Genomic DNA, 13,846 nt, shown 5'->3' with positions numbered 1-13,846 from the left:
TTAGGGCTTTATCCACGTTCAGCAGCCACTGCTAATCAAATGCCGAACCATCGGGTTCGGATCGACCTTGAGGTTTGCTCATCTCTAATCTTTAACAATGTCCAAGCAGCCCTTGCATTTAGTATGAAATAATAAATGTTAACTCACCTTACCTCCTCAGAGGCCTACTACGCTGTGTGCAGCTCTGCCACTGCTACGGTCTTTGTAGTGAGACACCGCCGGCCGCTCAGCCAACCACTGGCTGAGAAAGGCCGCGGCCAGTGATTGGCTGGGGGGCCGGTCTCAGACGGTGTTTGGCTGAGTGGCCGAGGCCTTTCACTGCAAAGACTGGCGCAGAAGCAGAGCTGCACATGCAATAAGGTGAGTTAAAGGTTATTATTTAACACTACGATCATGAGTCATCGGCCGTGCATCGCTATTACACATAGCGATGCACGGTCTGCGCCAATGATTTTAGGTCTGAACCTAAATAACCTCTCTTTATTACAAGCGGCCACAATGATCTGATTTGGCCGATTAACACTCCGTCTAATAGGGTTCTAAACTTCTAACCCTGCCTATGATAATATACAGATAATTGCTGAGAAGTGATCTCTACAGAACAGGAAATGTTAGCCTATTTTGAGGCTTAGTGGTCAGGGTGAAAATTGCTAAATTTTAAGAATTTTGTTTTAAAACATTAAAGATACCATGGAAAATTCTAAAAAAAGATGACATGCAAACTTCTTAAAAAAAAAAAAAAAACTATAAAAAGAAAAAATTTCAACAGAAGTAATTTTTCTAACAGTACATTCCCTTGATGTCAGGAAGGGAGGGAGAACATTAATAAACAGGGGTTTATTAATTTGTAATATCACCAACATACTCCTGAGCGTTGTAGTGATTATGACCACCAGACTGTGATCAGCTATAAATTATTTTTATCTCCTTGCGCTGCACCATTTCCTCTTCAGTAGACTGAGGGAGACTACGATGTGCCGTTTCAGTCTAAAAGAAAGAAATGCTATGACTATAATGCATACTGAGTGTTTGTCTATCAGGAAATGTTGTATTCTGCTGATAAGGTTTGTTCTCTAAGAAAATATTGTTTCCTGCTTATGTGCAGAATAAGAAGAAAGTAAAGAAAACTTTAATCTCAAATCTTTGAAAGAGATGTTAGAAAACCTTAACAATAAAAGAAACTGCAGTGAAAATATTTCTGAGACTTTACTGGCCACAGTAGTCATAGAAATCAGGCTTCTCATGTAATACTAACACATGTAGTGGATTTTCTATACAAGAAGATGCATGGGGCTTTCTGGATGCATGGAATGCTCTGTACAGGAAGATGCATGGGGCTTGGATGCATGGGATGCTCTGTATGAGAAGATGCATAGGGATTGTTGGATGCATGGGATGCTCTGTACAAGATGCATGGGATGCTCTGTACAAGAAGATGCATGGGGCTTGGATGCATGGGATGCTCTGTACAAGAAGATGCTTGGGGCTCAGATGCATGGAATGCGCTGTACAAAAATATGCATGGGGCTTGTTGGATGCATGGGTGCTCTGTTTAAGAAGATGCATGGGGCTTGTTGGATGCATGGGATGTGCTGTACACGAAGATGCACAGGGCATGTTGGATGCATGGGATGCGCTGTACAATAAGATGCATGGGGCTTATTGGATGCATGGGATGCTCTGTACAAGATGCATGGGGCTTGTTGAATGCGCAGGGTGTTGTGTACAAGAAGATGCATGAGATGTGCTGTACAAGAAGATGCATGGGGCTTGTTGGGTACATGGGATGTGCTGTACAAGAAGGTGCATGGGGCTTGTTAAATGCACAGGATGCTCTGTACAATAAGATGCATGGGGCTTGTTGGATGCATGGGATGCACTGTACAAAAAGATGCATGGGGCTTGTTGGATGCATGGGATGTTCTGTACAAAAAGATGCATGGGGCTTACTGGATGCATGGGATGCTCTGTACAAGAAGATACATGGGGCTTATTGGATGCATGGGATGCTCTGTACAAGAAGATGCATGGGGCTTGTTAGATGCGTGGAATGCACTGTACAATAAGATGCTTGGGGCTTGTTGGATGCATTAGATGTTCTGTACAAAAAGATGCATGGGGCTTATTGGATGCATGGCATGCACTGTACAAGAAGATGCATGGGGCTTGTTGGATGCATGGGGTGATCTATACAAGAAGATTCTGCATCTTGGGGTATGTTTAATCAAAGCATGTGAGTCACATGACATATTATGGGGGGAGTCTTCCCTGGAAGCATTGCTTCCTAACAGCAGGTGGTTTATCTTTGCCTCATCAAGTGAATTTTTCAAATGAAGTGTGTAATGTGCATGTGGGGAACTTACATGACCTCACTCCTATGGCCACTGTCACATCCTCATTGTGGTGTAAGGAGTAGGGTAGGAGGAGGGAGTTCTGACTTATCAGCTGCTGTATGTATTGCAGGAAGTAGTGTATTCTCTCCAGTCTGACACAGTGCTCTCTGCTGCCACCTCTGTCTGTGACAGGAACTGTCCAGAGCAGGAGCAAATCCCCACAGAAATCCTCTCCTGCTCTCCAAACTGGGAAAAATACACCACCTCCTGCAGGACATACAGCAGATGATAAATACTGGAAGACTTGAAATTTCTTAATAGAATTAAAACATCCATGAAGTAAAGAGATGAGGGCACTCACCATTTATCGTAATCTTCTTCCTTTATTTCATCTTTATACGTGCATAAAAGTTGCTAGATACATCGGGCTTAGCGTGGACGCCAGACACCCACCAGATCGGGTAACAGCTGTTTCACGCGCATGCGCACTTCTACAGGTCTGTGGAAGCGCGCATGTGCGTGAAACAGCTGTTACCCGATCTGGTGGGTGCCTGGCATCCACGTTAATCCCGGTGTATCCAGCAACTTTTATGCACGAATTAAGATGAAATAAAGGAAGAAGATCACGATGAATGGTGAGTGCCCTCATCTCTTTTCTTCATGGATGTTTTAAACCGATGTATATCTAGCTTCGTAGTGAGCACCAACCAGTGTATCCACACTTAAACCCCCATTCACCCGTGGGATCCCATATCGTGAGCCGAGATAGAGCAGTGCCGGTGGCTGTTCCTTTTCCTAGAAGCTTGTTGCTTAATAGAATTAACCCCTTAGCATCCTATGACGTACCTGGTACGTCATGGTGCCGCGGGGGGTGTTCAGAGCGGGGTCCCGCCCGCTCTGAACAGCACCGATCGCCTCTATTAGCCGGCGTGGGTCCCGTTGCCGCGCCGGCTAATTAAGCACTTCAATGCAGCTGTCAAACCTGACAGCTGCATTGAAGTGCTTTGTACTGCACGTCCCTGGTGTCTAGTGGCACGGATCGCATCGCAGGGGGGGAGATCCGTTCTTCTGGCCGGCCCGGGTCTCAGCGTCGGAATTACGCTGATCCCGGCTCGGCAATAGATTGCTATGGCCTGCAGCAGGCCATAGCAATCTATCACCAATTACAATGATCTTTGCTGTGTATATACACAGCATTGATCTCTATGAGAGATCAGTGCTGTGTATATACAAGTCCCCCAGGGGGCTTCTAGTTTTATAAATATAAATATAAATTAATAAATGAACAAATAAATAAACATATTTGGTATCGCCGCGCACTTAATCGCCCGAACTATTAATTAATCACATTCCTGATCTCGCACGGTAAACGGCGTCAGCGCAAAAAATTCCAAAGTGCAAAATTGCGCATTTTTGGTCGCATCAAATCCAGAAAAATTTTAATAAAAAGCGATCAAAAAGTCGTATTTGCACAATCAAGGTAACAATAGAAAGAACGCATCATGGCGCAAGAAATGACATCTGACACAGCCCCATAGACCAAAGGATAAAAGCGCTATAAGCCTGGGAATGGAGTGATTTTAAGGAACATATATTTGTTAACCTTAGGCAGAAGGGAAAGCAGGCAACTACGGCTCCTAGCCTCGCAGACAACAGACCGCACACAACAGGGACGCTGAGGTGGTGCTCGTGGGGGCAGCACAAGGCAAACACAAGCATAAAAGTCCAGTAGAGATAACCACCGCACTCACCGATACAGCGAAAGTGATGCTTTATTTCAGGAAAGGAGTATGTAACATAAAGCAGGTGCGTTCCACAGAAAGGAGCAACGAACGTTTCGCGCCTGCGCGCTTCAACTGGCTCACATAATCTACGTCATCTCCCTGGCGCAGCTAAATACCTCAGCAGCGTCACTGGACCAGGTAACATATTAACCCCATATGTACCAGACGCGTTTTGAGGTAAGTACCTACGTCTCACACACTAAACCGCACCTTTATACAAGAATGAAGATATACAAATATAAAACCTGTGCAACAAGAAAAACAGATAGAACATACAATTTATACAAAGATACTCATGTCATTTATACAAAAATGCTCATGTCATTTTTATCATTTAGGCCTAAGGCTTCCATAGCTCTAGTTTTCAATATCCACCATGATTCTCTCTTCAAGAGTTTTTTGTGGCGGTCCCCGCCATCTCCGGAAGATTTCACTGTTTCCAACCCTAGGAATTTAAGGACATTTCTGTCACCATTATGTTTGTCATTTACATGTTCAATTAAACGAGGTGAACCAATTCCTGTGCGAATGGAGTTGCGGTGTTCCCTAAATCTGATGAACAGCTGGCGGATTGTCTTCCCTATATAGAAGTGACCACAGGGGCAAAAAATGGCATAGACCACAAAAGTGGATCTACAAGTAATGAGTTGTCTAACTTGCCACTTCATGCCACCTATGGTCACCTCCTTCCCCTCCTGCATGAAGCCACAAAAGGAGCAAAAACCGCATTTATGGTTACCTTTGGGAGTCGCATTCTCTAACCAGTTTGTTGGATTATATTGGGTTCTCGGCCCATTCAGTACATCTCTAATAGTTCGAGTCCGTCTATATGAGAACAATGGCTTCCTCAATGCAATTTCCCTGACATCCTCATCAGTTTCTAATAGGTGCCAGTGTTTTCTTATAGCATTTTGGACGATGTGATTCATCTCAGTGTATCTAAATGAGAAAACAAACCTCCTCTCACTCCTTTTCCTTTTCCTAGTTTGTAACATATGTTCCCTTGAACTAAGTTGTGCTTTATTCTTAGCTGCACGAATAGTATTAAGGGGATAGCCTCTCTCCTCTAGTCTAACACTTAATTCTTGGGCCTGATGTAAAAAGCCTTCATTAGTACTGTTCAGGCGACGCAATCTGAGAAATTGGCTGTATGGAATCGATTTCTTGACGTGAGGGGGGTGGAAGCTATCAAAATGGAGAAGAGCATTAGTGGCTGTGGGCTTACGAAAGCCCGTAGTGGTAATCTGACCATCAACCACCTGCACCCTCACGTCAAGAAAATCCAGAGAGTCCCCGCCAAAGACTGCTGTAAATGCCATGTTCATCTTCATGTCTTTATTTAAATAATTAACGAAGGCTGTAAACTGCTCCCTCGAGCCTGACCATATTATGAACACATCGTCCATAAAACGTAAATATGTGACGATGTATTTCAGAAAGTCATTACTTTCCGAGAAGACGAATCTCTTCTCGAACACCGCAAGAAATAAATTGGCTAGGGAACAAGCCACTGGTGTCCCCATAGCGACTCCAGAGGTTTGCTTAAACCATCTGCCCTGAAAGCGAAAGGCATTGTGAGAGAGGATGAACTCCAAAGCCTCACCAACAAAGTCTATATAGGGGGCCGGTTTCTCTATTCCTCCGAGGATCTCGCAGACGGCCTGCACACCCGCATCCTGTGGGATGCGGGTGTATAGGCTCTCGACATCCACGGAGGCCAGACTGAAACCCTCCTGCCAAGAAATACCCTGTAGAGCTTGCAAAAAATCGCCTGTATCTTTCAGATATGCAGGGATGTCAACCAAAAGCGGGCGTAGCAGCCAGTCAATATATTTAGACAGTCCCTCGGTCACCGAGCCGATCCCCGCGACAATCGGCCGACCAGGGGGTCGGCTCGGTGACTTATGGATCTTGGGTAAGAAATACCATGACGGTTTGCGGGGATGAGTATAGAACAATCTCTCCCCACATCGTTTAGAAATCACTCCTGATTCTACAAACTTTCTCAATAAAGATTGTAACTGGTTCTTGTATTTGGGTGTTGGGTCTTCTACAAGGGGCTGGTACACAGACACATCGTGTAGAAGCCGTAAGGCTTCTTCCTGATAGTAAGACTGACTCATGACAACAGTATTTCCTCCTTTATCCGCTTTCCTGACAACCAAATCGGGGTGAGCGGAGAGCCAAATAAGGGCTCGCCTCTCACCGTCCGAGAGGTTGTCAGTACACGGTGGATAAAGAAGAGCTTTAACTTCATTACGGACCAAGGTAGAGAAAAGGTCAAGTGTACCTCCTGGCTGTAGTGGGGGACAAAAGGTAGATTTGTTGCCACCAGTAAAATCCCCTACTTCTATGGGTGTATCCCTAATGGCAACAGATTCATCCGTTAATTCCATCAATAATTGGGCACCCTGAGCCACATCGTCCGGAAGGGACGTAGTAACACTAAAGCCAAGGGGACCAATAACTGCTGGAGTTTCTCCTACTAATCTGGAGGAAAAGGCCGGAGGTTTTTTGGAAAAAAACTTACATAAATTAATCTTTCTTATGGCTCTAAATAAATCTATCTCAAATTGCACATCGTCAAAATTCTCTGCAATACAGAAATTTAACCCCCTAGACAAGACAGAAATACATTCTTTAGATAATGCAATGTTAGTAAGATTAATCACGGTATTATTAGGTGTCATACCCACATTACTTAGTAAGTCCATGTGACTTGTTTTCTTTTCTGGCCTTGTTGCCAACGGGGTGGTCTTTTTCCTCCTGCCCCTTCTGGTGCGCTTCCTAAAGGGCCCGAAGTACCTCCCTTAGGTCGAGCCCCCAAATGCTGGTAGCCAACTGAGGAATCATCTGGTGCACTCGAATCCGAGTCGGTAGTCCAATAATCACCACTGCGTTTTTTTGGTTTCATGTTTTTGCGTTTTTGTTTTTTAGTGTTCCAATCAAAGACTCTACCTGAATCAAAGTCAATTTTATCCCGCAAAAACTTGTCCATTTTCTTTTCTTTTACTTCCATCTGGACGGTAACAGTTTTTTTATCTAGTTTGGAAATAAAAACCGCCGCTTGTTCCTCGGTTTGCCTGGTACGTAACTCCAACTTTGCTTTGCACAGATCTGTAGTAATTTTTTCATACTCTACTTGGTTCCGTTTGTAGATCATCTGTAACAAATTCTGCGAATGGAGTAAATGTATTGCTTTCCATTCCCGCATAAAGTCCTCATCCTCAAGGAATTGGGCAGGTTCTTTATAAAACCGGAGGCCTCTTGGGACCCGATTGCATTCCAAATATGAGCATAAGGACTTAATAGTCCAAAACAAGCGGACCTCTTTCTCTGCCAGAGAAAATACTCGCTGTTCCAGCGATTTGAGACTGAGTAACTGCAGTTCATCTTTCATGTTGCATGACAAAAAGAACGCACCTGCTTGAGCTCTTCCCGCATCCAACGTTGTGTCAACACGGTGTGCTGTATTAGTCTGGCTACTGAGGCCGGTCTCCATCGGATCCATCGGATAATGCCGTGTGCTCATGCAGAAAAGTCACAGTTCATATAGATATCCTTAGGCAGAAGGGAAAGCAGGCAACTACGGCTCCTAGCCTCGCAGACAACAGACCGCACACAACAGGGACGCTGAGGTGGTGCTCGTGGGGGCAGCACAAGGCAAACACAAGCATAAAAGTCCAGTAGAGATAACCACCGCACTCACCGATACAGCGAAAGTGATGCTTTATTTCAGGAAAGGAGTATGTAACATAAAGCAGGTGCGTTCCACAGAAAGGAGCAACGAACGTTTCGCGCCTGCGCGCTTCAACTGGCTCACATAATCTACGTCATCTCCCTGGCGCAGCTAAATACCTCAGCAGCGTCACTGGACCAGGTAACATATTAACCCCATATGTACCAGACGCGTTTTGAGGTAAGTACCTACGTCTCACACACTAAACCGCACCTTTATACAAGAATGAAGATATACAAATATAAAACCTGTGCAACAAGAAAAACAGATAGAACATACAATTTATACAAAGATACTCATGAAGATGAACATGGCATTTACAGCAGTCTTTGGCGGGGACTCTCTGGATTTTCTTGACGTGAGGGTGCAGGTGGTTGATGGTCAGATTACCACTACGGGCTTTCGTAAGCCCACAGCCACTAATGCTCTTCTCCATTTTGATAGCTTCCACCCCCCTCACGTCAAGAAATCGATTCCATACAGCCAATTTCTCAGATTGCGTCGCCTGAACAGTACTAATGAAGGCTTTTTACATCAGGCCCAAGAATTAAGTGTTAGACTAGAGGAGAGAGGCTATCCCCTTAATACTATTCGTGCAGCTAAGAATAAAGCACAACTTAGTTCAAGGGAACATATGTTACAAACTAGGAAAAGGAAAAGGAGTGAGAGGAGGTTTGTTTTCTCATTTAGATACACTGAGATGAATCACATCGTCCAAAATGCTATAAGAAAACACTGGCACCTATTAGAAACTGATGAGGATGTCAGGGAAATTGCATTGAGGAAGCCATTGTTCTCATATAGACGGACTCGAACTATTAGAGATGTACTGAATGGGCCGAGAACCCAATATAATCCAACAAACTGGTTAGAGAATGCGACTCCCAAAGGTAACCATAAATGCGGTTTTTGCTCCTTTTGTGGCTTCATGCAGGAGGGGAAGGAGGTGACCATAGGTGGCATGAAGTGGCAAGTTAGACAACTCATTACTTGTAGATCCACTTTTGTGGTCTATGCCATTTTTTGCCCCTGTGGTCACTTCTATATAGGGAAGACAATCCGCCAGCTGTTCATCAGATTTAGGGAACACCGCAACTCCATTCGCACAGGAATTGGTTCACCTCGTTTAATTGAACATGTAAATGACAAACATAATGGTGACAGAAATGTCCTTAAATTCCTAGGGTTGGAAACAGTGAAATCTTCCGGAGATGGCGGGGACCGCCACAAAAAACTCTTGAAGAGAGAATCATGGTGGTTATTGAAAACTAGAGCTATGGAAGCCTTAGGCCTAAATGATAAAAATGACATGAGCATTTTTGTATAAATGACATGAGTATCTTTGTATAAATTGTATGTTCTATCTGTTTTTCTTGTTGCACAGGTTTTATATTTGTATATCTTCATTCTTGTATAAAGGTGCGGTTTAGTGTGTGAGACGTAGGTACTTACCTCAAAACGCGTCTGGTACATATGGGGTTAATATGTTACCTGGTCCAGTGACGCTGCTGAGGTATTTAGCTGCGCCAGGGAGATGACGTAGATTATGTGAGCCAGTTGAAGCGCGCAGGCGCGAAACGTTCGTTGCTCCTTTCTGTGGAACGCACCTGCTTTATGTTACATACTCCTTTCCTGAAATAAAGCATCACTTTCGCTGTATCGGTGAGTGCGGTGGTTATCTCTACTGGACTGATATATTTGTTAACGGTTCAGGGAAGAAAAAGAGTGCTGCACCTCACACCTATGGCTGATACTAGTGCCCCTAGGCTAAATAAAAAACACATCAGAATTTTGTGTATGAATTGATCAAGCCATACTGCCCCATGTACCTCGTGCCGGTATCTGATACACATGGGTCCCTACACTAAGTCCACACCGTGCCAGTCAGTGGCCACCAATCCCGCAGGCACACACAGCCAGGGAACGGGGGCCATGGGACAGCCCTGCGACCCCCATGTCAAAGGACCAGACCCAAAAACACCACACCAGAACCCGGCCAGCACCGCCGGCGGAGAAGGTCGCCCCCAAACAGCACAAGTCTGGATGAGGTGTTGCACTCACCATAGCTGCGGCAAACAGAATGGGAAAAAAACAGGAGGGATTAAAACCATGTGCACTCAGGTGTCTCCTGCTAATTGCGGTCATGTGGGTCTCACCAGGAGGAGTGCAAAACACGGAGAAAAGAGAGAAACAAAATGCGGTTCAGGGAAGAAACAGAGTGCTGCACCTCACACCTATGGCTGATACTAGTGCCCCTAGGCTAAATAAAAAACACATCAGAATTTTGTGTATGAATTGATCAAGCCATACTGCCCCATGTACCTTGTGCCGGTATCTGATACACATGGGTCCCTACACTGAGTCCACACCATGCCAGTCAGTGGCCACCAACCCTGTTGATGTCTTCCCCATTCTGTGAGAGCAGCAATGGTAAGTGTAATACCATATCCATACTTGTGTCGTTTGGGGGCAGCCTTCCCCGCCGGTGGTGCTGGCTGGGTTTTGGTGGGGCTTTTTGGGTCTGGTCCTGTGACATTGGGGTTGCAGGGCCGTTCCATGGCCTTACTTCCCTGCATGTGTACGCTTTGCAGGGTTGGCGGTCGCTGACCGACACGGTGTGGAGTTAGCGTAGGGACCCGTGTGGACCAGAGGACCTGCGCGGTGGTACACGGGGCAATATGGCTTGATCAATTCATATACAGACACTCTGGTGTTGATTTTTAATATAGGCCTAGCGGCATTAGTATCAGCCATAGATGGGATGTGCAGCCATTCCATTCTCTCCAGTTCGTGATATATTTGTTAACAATGGTTTGAATTTTTTACAGGCCATCACATAATATAACAGTTATACATGTTACATATCATTGTAATCGTAACAACTTGAGGAACATATATAACAAGTCAGTGTTACCATAGGGCGAACGGCGTAAATGCAAAGCTCCCCGAAATCAAAACAAATTCGTTTTTTTTTTTCAATTTGACAGCGCAAATTATTTTTTTACGGTTTCGCAGCATATTTTATGGAAAAATAATGCCTGTCATTACAAAGTACAATTGGTTTCGCAAAAAATAAGTGCTCATATAAGTCTCTAGGTGAAAAAATGCAAGCGCTATGGACTTTTAAACATAAAATGGAAAAAGCAAAAGCGCAAAAACAAAAATTGGCTTTGACCTTAAGGGGTTAAATTACAAATCTCTGTCACTTTCTGGCACCAGTTGTTTTGAAAGAAAAAGATTTTTGGTGAACAACCCTTTAAAGCGATCTTTTCATGTGTATACAGGGAACAATAAAACGACTACGAAAATATGTTCCTGTGTCATTGATCGTATCTTTTGAGCCGACCATAAAATCCCTGTTAATCGTTCGCAAACCTTTCATTGTATGTACATATAATTTATTCGTTATTACAGTCGTTCATATACTAGAATATACGAACAATCCTAATGACTATCGTGATATAACAACTATCATTCCGTGTTATGGTTAACAATTTCAGGTCATTTGCGATCATTTTTCAGCATCAACTGGAGAAAATGAAAATTACATCAACTATTAGGACCTTTATACGTTACCAGTTGGTTGTGACGCAGACTGTCAACTACTCTACCTTGACGGCCCCATAGATGGTGAACTTGGGATACCCATGTACAACACTGATCTGAATGGCTGCCACATAATTCTACATATCCTTTGTAGCGGGTGACTCTTACACTTAATGGTTTGTGAAAAGCCACAACACAATTTCCAATAGTAAACTACCCTCAATTCATCATATAATCGTACACTGTCAGCAGAACATAATTTCCAAGCACAACATATCCAATTGTACTGGCATGGGGCTACCTAATGGCACATTACTCCCATTCGATAGCCTTTCCCCGCTGTCTTTTTCTCGTTTCATCTAATAATAACCGTATAGATCAGCGATAGCAGACGCCAAACCAAATGCCACACAGATAAATTCTAAAAAGGCCAGGACCTTCCATTACGAGAATGAAGACAGTTTTAATTCAAAGATCAATATATTGTTTCCAATCTTCTTCGTCCAGCGTCAGTTTAATAATCAATCCTTTTTATACTAAAATGCTTACAGTTAACTAAATAAAATCTTTTAATGTACATAAGTCATTAAAAGGTTCTTTAAAAAGCACTTGTGCGGGATGGAGGAGCAGCTGGAGAAAATTTTCCCATTTAACATTCACTTTGACGTTCTTTCTTCTGGCCATAATGCTTGTTTATGAGGATGGAGGAGACTATTATGGTGGAGTAGATGATATTAGACAATGACGGGCGGTGCATCATCAGAGTGTTTTCTAGCTGGTATATTCCATATGAACTGAAGCACAGTGCCAGACTCAGTTATTATAACTGTATTATATACAATAAATCTTAATCCGTGCTCATTGCCATTAGATTGACTTTGGTAAGGAGTAGAGATGAGCGCAACTCGAGGCCTTCTGACCTCCTAGAGACTTACTAAGTAGTGATGGGCGCAACTCAAGCATGCTCGTGTCCGATCATTCGGCATTTGAATACAGTGGCTGAAGAAGTTGGATCCAGCCCTAAGGAGTCTGGGAAAACATGGATACAATACAGCCATAGACTGCCTAGGCAGCCACCGGTATTCAAATACCAAACAATTGCATTCGCGCATGCTTGAGTCGTGCTCATCTCTTTTCATTTAAAGGGCCCGTATATATCTTCTAAAGATGGTTTATTCATTACTTCTTGCCCGACTATTGTTGGTTCCTTGTGTTATTGAGTGAAGGAAAGTGTGTTCCTGTCTCTGCTTTTCCAGGTATACCAATCCGTGTAAGTTTCTCTGACTGTTCCTGCCTTCTTGACTCCTTTTGCTTGACTCCTTCTGTACAATTTGCCTGTTCTGTTGACGACCCGGACTGTCTGACTTCCATCTGAGCTGTCTGCCCTGATCAAGCGCCGTAGTCACCACCACTGCCTCAACCCTGCTACAATGCTGATTCTCCTGTAGACAATCTGTCCTTCGGACCACATACATATTGCCTCTTTTCTGATGCGTCACACTAGCACTGCCGGGTTCCCAGGACCAGCCGCTAACCTTGCGAGGTGACCTGGTGTCATCTAAGGGCGGCCACATCCTGGAGCTGGATAAAGACCTTTAGACTTCCCAAAAAAACGATTCGGTAGCACAGTGAGTCCATATTCATTGCCTATTACAAAGAGTATTAATAAATATATGTATATATATATATTTATTTATTTTTATTTTTTTTATTTTTAAAGTATAAATGTTTTCAAACCGAAATACAAGATGAAGAATATATATACACTATGTACTGTACCTTGATATCACTATATAACACAGTATCTCCCTTCATGTAATACGCTGTAATGAAGCATATTATTGACAATAAAATATACTTAATAATATAAAATATATAAAAATACTTGACGATTAACTGAAGTGACCAGTTGTCCTTTCTTGCGTCTATCCCTTGGGAAAAATGAGCTAAGAACCAGGTCTGGGCAAGAAAGACGCCTGATAAGTCTATATTGAGAATCTTATAGCAGGGCTTAGTGGTGATCAGACATAAAATCTGCACTGGCTGAGGTAATTCTAGATGGTAAATATCAATGGAGACATCACTTCTACCAGTATCAGCAGAACACGTGACACCTAATACTTGCAGAGTCATGTCTAGCTTCTCACCAGAACCTTTGATTCTGTTACCTTTCTAGACGCTTTGCTGTAAATTCTATATACGTTACATTGTATCATACCTTTAAATATGACTGGGAGTCACTCAAACAATCACAATGCCGGTCAAAGGTTCAAAACATTGTTACCCATTTGCTTGTCAGTGTATAAGTGTATATACTCATGTCATAGAGGCAGCAACATCACTATACAGACAGAGCTGGCAGAGGAGAGGAAGGGTCTTTGAACTGCCAGAAGGGATCTTGTAGGCGCTGATGGAGTCCTACAGTTTACAGTTTTTTTTTCGGA

The sequence above is a fragment of the Dendropsophus ebraccatus genome, chromosome 2 (genome assembly GCF_027789765.1).
Source record: "Dendropsophus ebraccatus isolate aDenEbr1 chromosome 2, aDenEbr1.pat, whole genome shotgun sequence".
NCBI lineage: Eukaryota > Metazoa > Chordata > Amphibia > Anura > Hylidae > Dendropsophus > Dendropsophus ebraccatus.
The sequence above is the reverse complement of the archived record's forward strand: the minus strand, read 5'-3'. Positions refer to the sequence as shown.